At 34.2% G+C, this 16,959-nt stretch overlaps 1 protein-coding gene across 3 annotated transcripts in view; it reads right to left on the minus strand.

Annotated features, from left to right (window-relative positions):
* Positions 1 to 1,448, minus strand: part of LOC131428420 (nuclear receptor subfamily 2 group C member 2) — a 30,233-nt gene extending 28,785 nt beyond the window's left edge. The window contains exon 1 of one of the 3 annotated variants that reach the window (XM_058592373.1): positions 1,157 to 1,448. The gene's annotated coding sequence lies outside the window, so the exon portion shown is untranslated. The remainder of the gene's footprint in view (positions 1 to 1,156) is intronic. The other 2 variants (XM_058592375.1, XM_058592370.1) reach the window with 2 other exon arrangements.
* Positions 1,449 to 16,959: the final 15,511 nt, after the last annotated feature.

Genomic DNA, 16,959 nt, shown 5'->3' on the forward strand with positions numbered 1-16,959 from the left:
CTTTCCAAAAAGCATATGTATGTGCCTTTTGGTCTGCAACCCTGTTTCCTATTAGTAGTTAAAGTTAGTGTATATAAAAGTTTAAATGACAGCCATCTCTGAGATCTCGACCTCTTTGTTGACAACACGCATACAGACACACACACGAACATTTGCTCAGTTCGTCGAGCTGAATCGAATGGTATATAACATTCGGCCCTCCGGGCCTCGGAAAATTTTTCTGAAGTTTGAGCGAATTCTATACCTATTTTTTACATTTATAAAAAAAGGTAAACATCGTGAGATAGATTTCAATCAGTTAAATCAGGTAGATAAATTAATTATTCTGATAACTTTCTTAGCACTACGGAAGTTTTCGTTTATAGGTTCCCTTTCGTAGACCATGTGAATATCAGGCCTGCTTCAGTGTTTGCTTTTTCATGTTTGATATCTAAAACTAGAAAAAATATGTTATAATTATGTATCCTTTATAAATATAATCGCATAGCTTTTGCTATTCGCAAAAACGTTTGACGATTAGATGCTAATTCTCACTATTAGGTATGTTTTAAAATAGCAGGATGTTATTGGAAAAATAGTAACCGGTACGATATCGGAAGCTTCAAATTCGATTCTTTAAATAATCGCGAACTTTGATTCGAATATGCAATTTGTAGTTGATGTGCTTGTATTCAGTTGAAATTATAAAACATTAATCCTTTCACTTGATAATGGTCTCAATTGCTTGCCAGTGTAATTTACATAAACATTTTGAAAAGTTCGGTTCTCATTTCCAAAATGTATGAATGTTTTTATTCGATCAACATTGAAAATGGTGCACATTTTAACCTTTGTTTCTGTCTTCCGAAACTAGTTTTCAACTATCAACCTTTAAACGAAACTTGTTGAACTACTGTTATAATCTTCCTTCAGGTTCTCAAAAAAGGAGTTTCACGAAAACGCCACTGGTAATCAACAATGTGGCAACGCTGATCGAAATGGGTTACTGCACATGTAGAATAAATCGGTAATTAAGTTTTTCTCCTGCTCCGACTTCGAAGAAACCAACAAACCGCGGCATATCCAGCTCGAAAATGTTAAACATATAGAGCAACATAAGCAAGGAAAAAGTGAGAGGCTCGTCTCTTAGGTTAGGAAACAAAATGCACTATTTTACCTGTTACCAAGTTCCGCTACTTCCAAGCTGCCATCATGTTTAGGAATTTTCTATCGTTCGAGGAATCGAAATTAAGAGTAAATACTAATCACTTGACGATGCGATCACACCCGATATGAGCAGAACTCAAGAGTTAGAGCAAACAAAGTTGAAATAATTAAAATAATTAAAGACACAGTCACATCACACAGTGCACCACCTTTTCCGTCAGGCACTAGGCAGTCAATATCGAGACGAACTCCCTGCTGTCTGATGTATAAAAACACCACCCTGCTCTGTGATGTTCCTGAATCACCTGGCTCGTGGTATTCTGTAGTTTGACAGCTATCTCTGTTTAACTAATGCGGAAATGAATGGACGGGATCTGCCATTCGAGACAGGTTTCGCCGGTCTGCTTTAATCGGAATGAATGAAAAAATGAACAAATGAGGGATAGGAAAGTGTTATATGTATAACATAAACTGCACCGAGGGGGTTGATGCTGTTATGTATTGGCCGGTCGTATAGTTGGTAGTGCTGAGCATAAACCGTATTTGAAATGACCGTTTGCAGAGTTTGATATTTTATCGTTACATGAACTTTTTTTTTATTTTTAGTTTTCCAATACAAATCTATGACGATTGATAACACTCAAGTAGGACCGTATTGAACAAGATTCATCTAAATGAGTGTACGATTAATGATTTTGGAAATGCTCGAAAAATGTTAGCAAATCCGAGTAAAATTTTACGAAATAACAAATTATCCGTTTTATTTAATATAAATCGTTACAACAAGAAGAGCTGTAATAGTAAGTGTCTCATTTCTTTTTTTTTGCCACAAATACAAGCTTCAATAGTATAAATGCTTCACTCTGATGAATCGTAAAGTCGTTGAAAACTCAAAAATAGCTTATTTTTTATTCCACCAGTAGTTAGCTCCAGAAAGATATCGATCGTTGAACGTCGGTACCATCACGGTCCGGGATATGGCCTAGGTAGCAAATATTTCAATTTGTTTTATACAAAACTTAAATATATATTCTTGTATATAAAGATCGCAGAGATCCAAGATTTTCCAAGAATTTCGCTTTATTCAGGGCACTGTTAAATGTTTCAAATTTGAAAAATATGACGAGTTTTGACAATTTGCCTTCACCCTTTGTCTAGCTTAAAATGTTTTGATTATTTGAAATTGATTTGATTGTTTTTTTTTTATATTTTTTGCTAAATTCGGCTATAATTTAGATCTGCCGAAGACATTGTACTATTGCTTAAAAGATGTAAGCGCCAACTTATTTAAACCGTTCCTAAAATATGCATATTGTGAAGGTGTATTTGAGCAATTCGAGTAATATCGACACAAATTGTAAGCGTTTTCAAGGAATGGTAATTAATCAGAAGCCGCCATTTTGGATTTCGGAACGACATCGTTTTCCTACATCTACTCATAAAAATCGCTCTGAAAATACCCTTATTGTAAGGGTTTTCAAGGATAAATAAATCAACCGGAAGCGGAATTGGAATTCAGAACCATCTCAAACATCGTTTTCCGACATTTACTAATCAAAACCGGTTCCGAAAACACCCATATTCTGATGGTTTGCAACGAATTTCGATGAATCGGAAGTCGCCATCTTGGATAATAAAGCGATTTAGAACATCCTTTTCATCAGTTGCACTTTTTCTGTACCATTTTTTTTTTTTTTTAATAACTATTTATTGGAATATGAGTTAAAATTAAATTATTAAGATTTAAATTGGGTGTTCAGCCACAAGTGGTGACTTTTCAGCCCTGTTATATATATATGATTTGGTTATTACCATGAAGACATCATTTGCTTCCGCAATTCTGAGATTTTTGTGTAGGGAAAATTCTAAACCTACTTGTATTGTGTAATGGGGAAAAGGAACTTATATACTAACTTACTAACTAATACAGAGAGCGAATCGATTCAATTGAAGATTGCATCGATTTTTGTCGGAATTTGCTTATAATATTATGTGACATTACATCTAATGGTTCTATATTTGTGAGTCTGTGTAACTCATTTGTACTAAACCAGGGAGGACGCTTCAGAATCATTTTCAGAATTTTATTCTGAATCCTTTGAAGCGTTTTCTTCCTGGTGGAACAACAGCTTGACCAAATTGGTACCGCATAAAGCATGGCTGGTCTGAAAATTTGTTTATAAATTAACAATTTGTTTTTTAGACAGAGCTTAGAATTTCTGTTTATAAGAGGATATAAACATTTAATATATTTATTACACTTTGCCTGGATTCCTTCAATGTGATCCTTGAAAGTGAGTTTTTTGTCATACGTTAAACCTAAGTATTTAGCTTGATCAGACCATGTCAATTCCAAGCCATTCAATTTGAGAATGTGATTATTGTTTGGTTTAAGAAAAGAAGCTCTTGGCTTGTGAGGAAAGATAATTAATTGCGTTTTTGCTGCATTTGGTTTAATTTTCCATTTTGACAGATAATCACTGAAAATATTTAAACTTCTTTGTAGGCGACTGCAGATCACTCTTAGATTTCTACCTGTGGCTAACAGACTTGTGTCGTCACAGAATAGCGATTTCTGACAACCAACGGGTAGATTTGGAAGATCAGAAGTGAAAATATTATACAAGATTGGAGCTACACTCGAACCCTGCGGAACACCGGCTCGTACGGGTAGCAATTCAGATTTAAAATTCTGATAGCTAACCTGAAGAGTACGATCAGTTAAATAATTTTGAATCATTTTGATCAAATAAATAGGAAACTGGAAATCAGACATTTTTGCTATTAAACCTTTGTGCCAAACACTGTCGAATGCTTTTTCTATGTCTAGAAGAGCAACTCCAGTGGATAACCCAGAAGATTTATTTGATTTTATCATGTTCGTTACTCTGACAAGTTGATGAGTAGTTGAATGTTCATGACGAAATCCAAACTGCTCTGGTAAAAAAATTGAATTCTCATTTATATGAGTCATCATTCTTAACAAGATAATTTTTTCAAAAAGTTTACTGATTGAAGAAAGTAAGCTAATTGGGCGATAACTTGATGTTTCTGCTGGGTTTTTATCAGGTTTTAGGATAGGAATTACTTTAGCGTTTTTCCATCTTTTTGGGAAGTAAGCTAATGAAAAACACTTGTTGAAAATTTTAACCAGGAGTCTCAAGGCAACATCGGGAAGATTTTTAATAAGAATATTAAAAATTCCATCATTACCAGGAGCCTTCATGTTTTTGAGTTTCCTAATAATTGATTTAATTTCATCAAAATTCGTCTCAATAATGTCATCGTGTGATAACACTTGGGTTGAAATATGATCATACTTCAGTGAGACTTCATTTTCAATAGGACTCACAACGTTTAAATTAAAATTGTGGACACTCTCGAACTGCTGAGCTAGCTTTTGAGCTTTTTCACCATTTGTAAGAAGTATTTGATTTCCTTCCTTGAGAGCAGGAATTGGTTTCTGAGGTTTCTTAAGAACCTTAGAAAGTTTCCAGAAAGGTTTTGAATATGGTTTAATTTGTTCAACTTCTTTAGCGAAATTTTCATTTCGCAAAAGAGTAAATCTATGTTTAATTTCTTTTCGTAAATCCTTAACTATGTTTTTCATAGCAGGATCACGAGAACGTTGATATTGTCGTCGACGAACATTCTTCAACCGAATGAGCAGTTGAAGATTGTCATCGATGATAGGAGTATTTAATTTAGTTTGAGCTTTGGGAACTGAAAGATTTCTAGCTTCGATAATATAATGATTCAAATTATCAATTGCTGTGTCGATGTCCGCAGAATTTTCTAAAATAGTTTCATGATCCACATGATTTTCAATGTGAGATCTGTAATCCAACCAATTAGCTCTATGATAGTTGAAAATAGAACTAATTGGATTTATTATAGCTTCGTTGGAAAGTCTGAATGTTACAGGAAGATGATCTGAGTCAAAGTCAGCATGTGTAATCGGTTCACTACAAATGTGACTTTGATCTGTTAGAACCAGATCAATTGTAGACGGGTTTTTCACGGAAGAGAAACAAGTAGGATTACTGGGATGAAGAACTGTGAAGTAACCAGCTGAGAGTTGATTATGAAGTATTTTACCATTACTGTTATTTTGCCTACAATTCCACTGGACATGCTTAGCATTTAAGTCCCCTATTACGAAAAATTTCGATCGATATCTTGTAAGTTTTTGCAAATCGCCTTTAAAGAAATTTAATTGTTCGCCGGTGCATTGGAATGGCAAATATGCTCCAGCGATGAAATAAATTCCATGAATGGTTTCAACTTCGATTCCCAAGCTTTCAATAACTTTAGTATTGAAAGAAGGTAAAATTCGATGTTTAATTTGCCGTTGGACAAAAATGGCAACTCCACCACCAATTCCAGTAAACCTGTCAAATCGATGAACCACATAATGTGGATTACTTTTCAATTTTACATTTGGTTTAAGAAAAGTTTCTGTCACAATGGCAATATGAATTTTGTGAACTTTGAGAAAATTATAAAATTCATCTTCACTCGATTTCAAAGATCGAGCATTCCAATTTAAAATATTCAAATAATTATTTAACATCACTGTTAAATTTTAAATTCATTATAATATTATTTGCAAATTTCCATCCGATTTGAAATGCTTCAAAAAGTGATGAAGTCGAATTCATTTGGATGATCATTTGAAAAAGTTGATCTTGTAGGTAGATCATTTTATTTTCAGTTATATCGCCTAAATCGACTTCATTTAAAGAAGCGAATGGCATTGAAGGAATATTTGTAGGTAGACTGCCATTAGAAGAAGATGATTTGGCCGGTCTACCTATTAATAAATTGTTTTCGTTAGAAGAAGAACTGCAAGGCGGTCCTGTGTTTTGATTATTTACATTAGAAGAAATAGGAGATAGATTTCTACCTAATATACCAGCATAACTGACATTAGAAGAAGATGATGACGAGGTCGATCTACCTGTCAATAAATTGTTTTCGTTAGAAGACGAATTGGCAGGTGCCTTAGAAGAATTTTCAGGTATGTTCTGTAAATTTAAGGTCGTTGATTTGACTTGTTGTCTAAGCGAACGAGCGTTTAAAATTTTTTCCCTGACAGGACATTTCAAATAATTGGATTTATGATTTCCATTGCAATTTGAACATGAAAATTTATCAGTGGTTTCATTCATTGGACAAACGTCTTTCGAATGCGATTTACCACAATTCAAACACCGTATATCCATATGACAATTTTTGGTTCCATGGCCGAAGCCTTGGCAACGACGACATTGCGTTAAGTTTGCAATACGATTATGCCGTTTATAATGTTCCCAATGAATTTTAATGTGGGAAATGAAACGTACTTTTTCTAAAGTTTTCAAATTGTTTACATCACTTCGATTGAAGTGTATTAGGTAAAGTTCATGGGAAATTCCAGAGCGTGGTTTAGAAGTACCATTCGCTCTTTTTTCATAAGTATTACTTGGGAAGGGGCAAAACCAAGCAATTCTTTTATTTCATTTTTAATTTCATCAATACTTTGATCATTTGATAATCCTTTCAAGACAGCCTTGAAGGGTCTGTCTGATTTTATATCATATGAATAAAATTTATGAAGTTTTTCGGACAAATATCGAATAAGACGTTCGTAATCTTCCAATCCATCCACCAAGACTCGACATTCTCCTCTTCGTCCGATTTGAAATGAGACTTTTACTTCCGGGAGAAAAGTAGAAAGCTCAGTACGGAATGCTTTGAAGTCGGAAATCATCACCGTCACTGGTGGCATAGATTGATGTTTCTTCCCAGAACGACAAGCGTCCATTTTGGGAATTTTTGAAGAATTTTCTTCTATGTCGCTACAATCGGATTCAGGAAGAATCTCGTAAATATTGTTAGACGGCATAGGATCAACGGAAGGGAAATCCGTCCGTTGTCTTTTATTTTTACATTCAGATTCTATAAGATCGTGAATGTTATTAGAAAAATGTTGAATAACGGATTGTGATTTATTCCGTATTGAATTATTTTTAGCCTTAGGCTTGTTGCCTTTCCGGTTGGACGCAGGCATTTTTGAAATTAATGAAATTTTAAATTAAATTAACTAGGCTAAATTAGTCTTCGATTAGACTCCTAGCTAGCCTTAAAAAAGGCTGATTAATTTCTTAGTCACTCTAATATCACTCTTTGTATCACTTAGTCACTCTAATATCACTCTTTGTATCACTTAGTCACTCTAATATCACTCTTTGTATCACTTAGTCACTTAGTTAGTGATTCAGGTAGCCTTGAAAAAGACTGAAGCCTTGAATCAATGAAACTCTAGGTAGCCAGAAAAAAATTCCAGGAGCCAAGAGCTATACGCGTGCGGTGCGAACGACTGTTCAACACCGACTGATTTTCTGTACCATTTAATTCCACTATTTCACTGTCACGTTATTACACTTTCACAAAGTCACTATACTTTAATGAAGCATAACAAACGTTACAATACAGATACGCGTATTTCGGAATGTTACTTACATCCTTCTTCAGTGTATCGGTTTTATAAGTTTGTTTGAAAGAATGCTGTAATGCTGCTCCTTTTACACGAAATGTCTTATTTTCAACGGGTAAAAACGGGAAGAAACAGTTAGTAACAGACGGGTAGGACGGTAGTTTGATTGTCAGCGGAGGGCAATAAACTGAAGAAGTGGGATATTAAGAGATTAAGTATTATCTAAATCTATTTGTATCTTATGTGTCGGTAATAGCTTGAATAGCCAGGAGGGCTTATTTCCTTGGTCACGATTCAATAAAGAAATGGAGTTATTTTTGAAGATTTCTAAACTTTCAGCTGTGTCTAATTTCCATGGGTTGGAAATTTGTCTTATGATTTTTATGTCGTTGGTAGTGAGTTCATGATCTTCAGGCATGTTCAGCTACTTTTGACTTGAAATGATGTGGTAGTCCTTTCTCTAATTCTTTAGATGCTTTCGCTATTTCAGCGACGTGCTCTTTGAAACGGATGTCTAGAGTTCTCTTTGTTTGTCCAATATATATTTTATCACAATGAGAACACGAGATTTTGTATACCCCAGATTTTTTCAAATTATCCGTAGGATCTTTTGTAGAACCTAGTAAATTTTTCAATTGACAGTTCATGCTGCTGAATACTAAATCCAAACCAAATTTATTTAGTTTTGATTTCAAAGGATGTGCAATGTTTGGATTGAAGTCTACCGATATTCTTTTTAAATATTCCGATGGAGGAGACAGAGTTGTAAGTGATTGTTTTTTCAACAATCTTAATTTTTTGTCGAGGAGTATTTGAATTGAAAGCTCCGGATATCCATTGAGCTTTCCAATTTCGAAAATAAAGTTTTTCTCTTTTATTGCAGCATCTCTCTTAAGGGGTAAGGTCAGCATTCTGTGAATCATATGGTGGAAAGCTGCCATTTTGTGTTGGTTGGAATGATTAGAAGTATATGGTATGACCCGATCTGTGTTGGTTGGCTTCCTGTATATCTCGAAATTTAAGGTTTTTGCCTCTCTGATAATGAGGATATCTAAGAAAGGTAAACTGTTGTCTTTCTCCTCCTCATAGGTGAATTTAATGTTTATATGTAAGTTATTAATCATTTGTAAGAAAGTTGATAAATCATTGCGTTTGATGATACAGAATATATCATCAACGTATCTCCACCAGCGATTAGGTAATAATCCCTGGTTTTTCAAAAGTTCTTCAAGATTTGCCATAAACAATTCGCATAAAAACGGGGAGAGCGGATTACCCATTGGTGCCCCTTGTAACTGTTTATAAAATCCGCCTCTGAATTTGAAGTAATTTACATCCATACAAAGCCGAGTTAGGTTCAGATATGACCTTACTTTGCTTTTCCATAAATTGTTACTATGTTGTTGAAGTAACCAATCTTCTAATAGATTAATTGAGTCTTTCACCGGGACACTTGGGAATAAGGCGGTTACATCGAATGACACCATTATTTCGTCTTCTTCGATTTCACCAGAATTTTGAAGTTGACTCGTAAATTCTTGTGTGTTGGGGACTGATCTACTGAAAAATTTTTTGGCATAGAATGGAATTCTTTTACTAGCCATTTGGCGATTTTTTGGGTAGGGGCTCCCACTGAAGAAATAATTTCCCTTATTTCGTTACCAGGTTTGTGAACCTTTGGTAGTCCTTTGATTTTGGGTAAAGAAGGAATTGAGAACTTTGAGGTGATTGAGGTTGATATCGAAGTTTGGATTACATTCAAGAAGAGTTTTATCCACTTTTTTGATAATTTCAGGAAGGGGATCGGTTCTTTGTTTCCTATAAGGACCGTCATTAATTTTTCGGGTTATCAAGTCGTCATAATCTTGTTTGTCCATAATATCTAATTTATTTCCCTTGTCAGCCTTTACATAAAAACAGGCTTTTCTCGCAATTGTTTCACTAGTTCTTTTTCATCAATGGTTTGCTGATTATTCAAAGAAGTACTTCTAATGACGTCAGCTACGATAGGCGTCATTAATTCGAGGAAACGAAATATCACAGTTATTTAAACCTGTTTCTATGTCTATAATAACTTGTTCGAGATTTACTTTTGAAGAAATTGCATAATTTAAATCAAGATTTAGAAGATTAGTTTGTTCATTGGTAAAATTTTGAGATGAACGATTTACAAGAAAATCCTCCAAAAATTGTACTGGAGGTTTTTGGGGACGGTCTGAAAGATTTTTGGAACGTAAATTTTCGAATTTCTTATGAAGAAGAATTCGTTTGCGTTCGGATTCACAATGTTCTGCAATTTTTACTTTGTTTAGAAAAGTTTCGAAGCCTTGGGAATATTGTTTCGCTAGTTTCAAGTGAAGGTTATAGCATTCCAAAGTTTTTATGCTCTGAATGCTATACAATTTTTTAACCTTCTCTTTCAAAATTTCGTGTTGAATTTTAATTAGAATTTTTCTAGAAAAAGATCTCCTACCCTTTACCTTTCCTTTTCATGCAAATACACTGAGGTCTTTTTTTATGCGATTTTTTACGCGACTTTTTTTATGCGAATTTTCAGAGTTATGCGGTTTTTTTACGCGAAGTTTCAGAGTTATGCGGTTTTTTTATGCGAATTTTCAGAGTGATGCGGTTTTTTTTATGCGAAGTTTCAGAGTTATGCGGTACGTAAATTCGCATAAAAAAAGACTTCAGTGTACTGATAATTTTCGTTCTAAAAATATCCATTATATTATCCCGATTATTACGTAAATGGAGGTTTAGGTGAACATATAAACGGTTTAAAATTTACTACGCATCATTTCTACGACAAAGCTGAGATTTTATTTGATTTTTGACATAGTAAGGTCAAGATCGCAGTATTGATTGTAATGGCCTGGACTGTATTTTGCATAATTTGTTCTTATATGTCATGTATTTTGCGTCAAATCGTATTCAGTGTTGGAAGCACTCTCTTAAAGTGCAAGACTTTCTCACAAAAAGCCACTTTGCATACTTTATTTTTCCAGAATTGATCTGAATTGATTCCTGAAAATTACCAATTTTTTTCGAACAACTGTAGTCAAAAACGACATCCTTCTAAAAATGTTGTACTAGTGATTTTCACAAAATAGGTAAAATTTCAGAAATAAAATATTAAAAATTAAAACCTGTTTTAATCTACCTAGTTGTGGCTTTCTCGTATCCCTCTTAATCTCTAACATGAATGTGTGGCATTCTTCGAAATAATTTTCTTTCATTTGTGAAAAACAAAAAAGTTTATGCATAAACTAGTATAACATACAGAATGAAACAGTTTCCAGATCCTTTTTTAATGACATGTAATTACAATTCTCGTTTCCCCCCGGTGAACGACCAAAAGGTTAAAGCCGGGGTAAAGTAAATGATATTAATAATAATAATAAGTTTCCAGATCGGTTAGGCCATCCCTGACAAAACGATTTCAGGTACTTCCGAAACCGGAATTCGAGAGCCGGTGTAGTCGAAGTCGATTGTATTTCATTCTGAATATTGATTAAAGAAAGAATGACTTTGTTTTAATTCAAGCTGGTTGATTTAAATCTCAAACACTATTTCTATTAAACAAATCAAACGAGTAAAAAGCTAATATTACTTTTGTACATGAAATTCATACTATGTAGGGTATTGAATCAGCAACATTAAATATGATTTATGATTGTATTTCTATTATAACTAGTATCATACCGGCTGCAAAATTTTCTTATACTCCACGAAACATGGAAGTCCGACGCATGTCAAATAAACTTCAACCCATTATGGAGCATCCGAAAATCTGCTGCGCATTAGTCACACTTCCTGTAAAGCTGCTATGATTTGTCTCAATCTCAGTTTCTCGTTTGTATTTCCAACCCCGAACTTCGGTGTTGGTTTTCGCTTTCTTTCCCGCGTGTACGAAATCGAACACAGCACGTGTGCTTCGTTCGTAAAGGCGGCGTTGTGTTTCCTTCTTCCGTACCAGAGCATGTAAGTACGATGCGCTTTATATGAAGGTTTTAAATTTTCGACACTCATAACCCTATAATTTCGGAACCGGAAGTAGGATCGGGATGAAACTCAAAAATTTCGTAAGATACGGAATTATAAGATCTTTCATTTGAATCTAATTTTGCAAAAGTGAGTTCGATTTCAGAGTATGTGAACAATATTGCCGGAGCTTTCGTAACCGAAAGCTGGGGATTGGTAGAGCCGAAATCGATTCGCCAACTGACAAGGCCTAAGAACAAATTCAGCAGCTAGAAGTTCTATATGGAAGATCTATAATAGAGCAGAAACTGGAACAAACGTATATCCAGCAAGCCGTTCTAACTTTATTTATTCGACCAGTTCTTCTGTTGAATTTAAAACTGGTCTACTATGGCGTTCTATTTTGTGTATATTTGAAACACGAATAAAACACTGCTGGGGCTGCCAGTTTTTCTTGATATTAAATTCAGATTTAAATTTTGTAACTGACATAAATTATGCATCTAGATCTAGAACACTACTGAATATGACCTAACGATTGGAATTGAAGCCCAATTTTGAAATACATTTTCGTGTTTTTAATCACCGTTCTGTATAGCTGTCAAAATCGGTTCAGCCATCTTTGATACCGTTTTCGTTTATTGATCAGAGCAGCCCGAGAGATGACCCAGAGTCACCCAAACAACTTTTGATGTGTTTGTTTTAGCAACCTGGGGTCGTTTTAAATCGGACTCCATTCGCGTAGCTTTGCTCTGAAAATTTTCTCGGGTCACACCACGCATCCATGCGAGTTTGTTTATTTTCATTTTTTTCAAGAGTTGTTGTTTAGGGCGCGTACCACGTGTTCGTTTTACTCGAAGTCAGAGTCGCCCGCGTGTAGGTTGAAAAACGAAAACGGTTTGAGAAAACCTAGTGAGATTATTTGACACACACACATACATAGATATTGTTCAGCTCGATGAACTGAGTCGAATGGTATATGTCACTTGGCCCTCCGGACCAATTTTTATTAGTCGGTTTTTCAAGTGATTACATAATCTTTCTGTATGAGAAAGGCAAAAATAGTTTCTTTTCGTGAAAAAGACTAATTCCAAATCATTTCTAAGACTATTTTCTAGCAATTGAAGGATTTTTTGTTTCCGATTTTTTTGAAATTGTTTGGAGCAACCTAACCTTAAGGGGGGCTACCAGATGCATTTTTCGCAATTTCGAAACTTCTCGGTTTTATGTGATTGAAACTAGGGTAAAGGCTTCAGTAGTCATCTCAGTTCCAGTAGCCATCTCATACACGAAACCCATTTGTTAGAGTGAGATCTACTGTCTCTGTTCGATGCCTTGGAGGTAAGATGAAAATTGGTGCATTCGCGTAGAGTTTTCGCACACTGCAGAAGCACTTTGCTAAGAATCGATACTTTTTTAAAACGTGTTTCTCTAACTACATTTCAAGGTCAAGAATCACTAACATATTAAGGCTGTGGACCATTTCGCGAATTATTTTAACTTTTAGTTAAAATTTGACAGTCGACCTGTAATTTCTTCATTGTCAAAAATAACCCTGCTGGAAAGCATGATTATTTTGACAACTCGATAAGTTATTTTCCGACACGGAAAAAAATCTTGCGATAAAATTCTAATTTCAGAACTCTAGTAGAAATTTTTTCTGTGTACCCCAATAAAAAATTCTAACACATTGCCAACGAAGTAAGCTTATCTCGAAGTTCTTCCTAAGTTCGCTGTATTGCAATTATTATACCATTTGATATCATTTTATTTTCAGTAACTAAAAGTTAAAATAATTCGCGAGATGGTCGACAACCTAAGTGCGTTTAATTTGCGATTCAAAATTTTAGCACATAAAAGTTAAGTGTGTCTTCATTTGACTCAATCAAATGTCATCAAATTTCAATTTTAAGTGCATGATACTGAAGCGTGTAACTTTCTGACAGAGATCAATGTCACAACATATCAAGTTTAAAGTGTTGCTGTATTGATGTATATGGGGCATTCCACGCAAAATCAGCCACCCAAATTTTTTTCATCTATTTATTTCGGTAAAGAACTCGAAAATATTCGACACGTACTTTTTATTTCAATATGGTACGTGGAATTTTCGAGATATAATTTTTTAAAGTTTCGCGTTTTCAAAAAAGAGCCTTTTTTAAACAGCCTATACTATAAATCTAATAAAGATACAAAAATTCGTCCAAGACATGAAATGTGCGTCTTTTCCTTAGCTTATAAATAAGCGATTCCATAAAACAACCTTTAAAGTTAGTTCCATGAAAAGGTTAAAAGTTTATAAACAAATAAAAAAAATTCGAACGTGGGCTAATTTTTTTTTTAGTTGAAAGCCTTAGGGATTTAACTCAATCTTTTCAAAGTTTCAGAGTGGAAAGATTATTACTTTCGGAGCAGATTTTTCAATCACGACCCGCACGCTCGAAGTGTACCGCAACGCAACTCTCTTGAATACGGGCTTAACTTGTCGACACATGTCGCGCCACTGATCGAATTCTAACTTTAAAAGTTTATTGTTAGCAACGTTACAGTTAAGATTGCGTTGTGAAAATGAATTCAAAAATCAAAAACATTCGTTGCAACGAGTTTCTTCTTCCCTTCTTGAAAAATTCGATATTTGCAAGCAAATGATGTTTTGTGTGCATCGTGTTAAATTGTTTGACTTTAATTATTATTTCAGGGGCAAAATGTTTTTCTGTAAAATATGAATGTTCATGATTATATGAAAACATCAAACGTTTGATAAGAGAATTATATTTTACTTTTTGTTCTCGGAATCGCAGTACACATTTTTTCCCACGAGATTCCCTACTTTCGTAACAAAATATCTTGATGTGTTTATCGTATGCGCTGTCTTACAAATACTCCAGTTTGTTGGTAAAACAATTGAAATTATCATTCTCTCGGATTTAGTTGCATCTTTTGCATGAAATTTTGGTTTCAATTCGGTAATATAACCGGAAGGCAAATATGGTTAATTTTAAAAAGCCAATCGATATTTTAAAATTTGAGAAATAAGTAAATGTAAGTAAATGTAGGAATTACTTCTGTATAGTCGCTGAATTTAGGAACATTGTCATCATTGTCCTAAGTCTCCGAGGATTGATAATCTGTGATTATTATTGCATCAGCAGAATTTTCCCTCACAGCTGAATAGTGAAAATTGCATCATTTCGCAACTTTTCCAAAACTGTATGTTACCACTATTTTAATACTCACGTAAATCATTTACCTCAATTTTACTCGCTTTCTGCCTACACGACATAAAACATCATTTGCTTTCAAAAATTGACTTTGTTAAGAAGGGAAGAAGAAACCTAACGCAACGAATGTTTTTGATTTTTTCTAACATGAGTCTTAAAGTTAAATGGATTAAAGCAACGTTTTTTTATGTTTGAATTTATTTTTTACTCTGCGATCTTAACTGAAACGTTGCTAAAATAAACTGCCAAAATTAGGATTCGATAAGTGGCGCGACATGTGTTGACAAGTTAAGCCCGTGTTCGAGTGAGTTGCGCTGCGGTACACTTCGCGCGTGCGGGTCGTGTTTGAAAAATTCACTGCTCCGAAAGTATCTTTCCACTCTGAAACTTTTCCAAGATTGAGGCTTTTTTTTTCGACTAACTAGGCCTAAGCTTGGTTTTTTTATTTGTTTATTAATTTTTAACTTTTTTTATGAACACAACTTTAAAGGTTGTTTTATGGAATCGCTTATTTGAAAGCTAAGAAAAAAACGCACATTTCATGTCTTGGACGAATTTTTGTATCTTTATTAAATTTTACAGTATAGGCTGTTGAAAAAAAGCTCTTTTTTGAAAACGTGAAATTTCAAAAAATCATATCTCGAAAATTCCACGTACCATATTGAAATAAAAAATACATGTCCAACAATTCCGAGTTCTTGACCGAAAAAAAAATAGTTAGGTGAAAAAAAATTTTGGTTGGCTTATTTTGCGTGGAATGCCCCATATATAGTTTCTCAATAAGCCTTATATCACCTGACAATTGCGGCAATACTACATATCAAGCATGTAATAAAAATGTTTTGAACAAAATGACTGCAAGAACTTTGTCAGACTGATTAGATCAGGTTTTCTATCATATTTCTTAGATAAAGTACACAGTAAGTATTCCATTAAATTGTCAAAACACCTTATCATCAAGTGCCAGTTTCTCTTTGTTTATTTTCACCTCTAAAATTTATACATGAAACTCAGTTGGTATTTGAGAATAATAAAGAATATACAATCGCATCACAGAAATAGGAAAATAACCAAAGAGAAACTGTCATTTGTTTATATGCCTTTTAAAAATACACCATTCAATATTGATTTATTTTTATTTGCATGACTCATAAAATGTTTGTGTTTTCGGGTGATGGAATTTGGGACTACCAAACAAAATCGTTCAATTGTTTTATGTCAGTTGACGAAACGATAACTGGATATTAAAATTTATATTGTTTTTTATTTTTTATTTATATAGTTTACGGATAATAAAATTATTAAACATTTTAGCAGATAAACTATAATTACCAAATTATTTGAAAATCAATTGTAATTTCCATCCATCTCACGTAAAAAGCATTCTGCATGAGAATTATAGATATAAATCTGTTAAAATCTGAGCTTGTTTATTAGTTCATATTTATTTGTCTGACAATTCGACCGTAAGTGTCCAGCGAATTGAATACTAAGTGTCATGCATTTGAAATAAAGCTACTGTTTGTTGGATGGAATTCAAGTGTATTATCAATAATATTGATATGATTTGATTTGAATCAGATTTGAAGAGACTTATACTTAAAATTAAAGTGTCGAATCAAATGCGAATCTGGTCCGCTAAGCTGCGATTGGATCAGTTGTGCAGGACAGATATCGAATTTGCAAAATAGTGAAAAGCAACGGATATAATTAACCCATTCTTGCTGATTTTCAATTTCCGGCTGCCAATTTCGATTCTCTCTCGCCCTCGAAATTCGATGTTGTAAACTCCAAATCTCATCGAACAGCCAGCACCAAATATTCCCACGGCTCACAGAATTGCTCCATCCTTTGCATAAATTGTTTTATTCCTTTATTATGTGGCGGGTCCTAAAATTAGCCTGGCGCATATGTTTCCGATCAGTTTTTATTGATGCACCAAATGGGTAGCATCGAGTACTCTTCTACCTGTTACGAACTGACAAGCAGGAAGGATGCTGCCATTTTCATTGATATTCTACTACACACGAGTTTTGCTTGTAGTCTTGTAGAGTGGTTAGATGGGAAGGATGAATCCTGTTCATGTCCCTGCAGTCGCGTACAACATGTACATTCGAGGGCTGCAATTTTAGT

This window comes from Malaya genurostris, chromosome 2 (genome assembly GCF_030247185.1).
Source record: "Malaya genurostris strain Urasoe2022 chromosome 2, Malgen_1.1, whole genome shotgun sequence".
Lineage (NCBI taxonomy): Eukaryota > Metazoa > Arthropoda > Insecta > Diptera > Culicidae > Malaya > Malaya genurostris.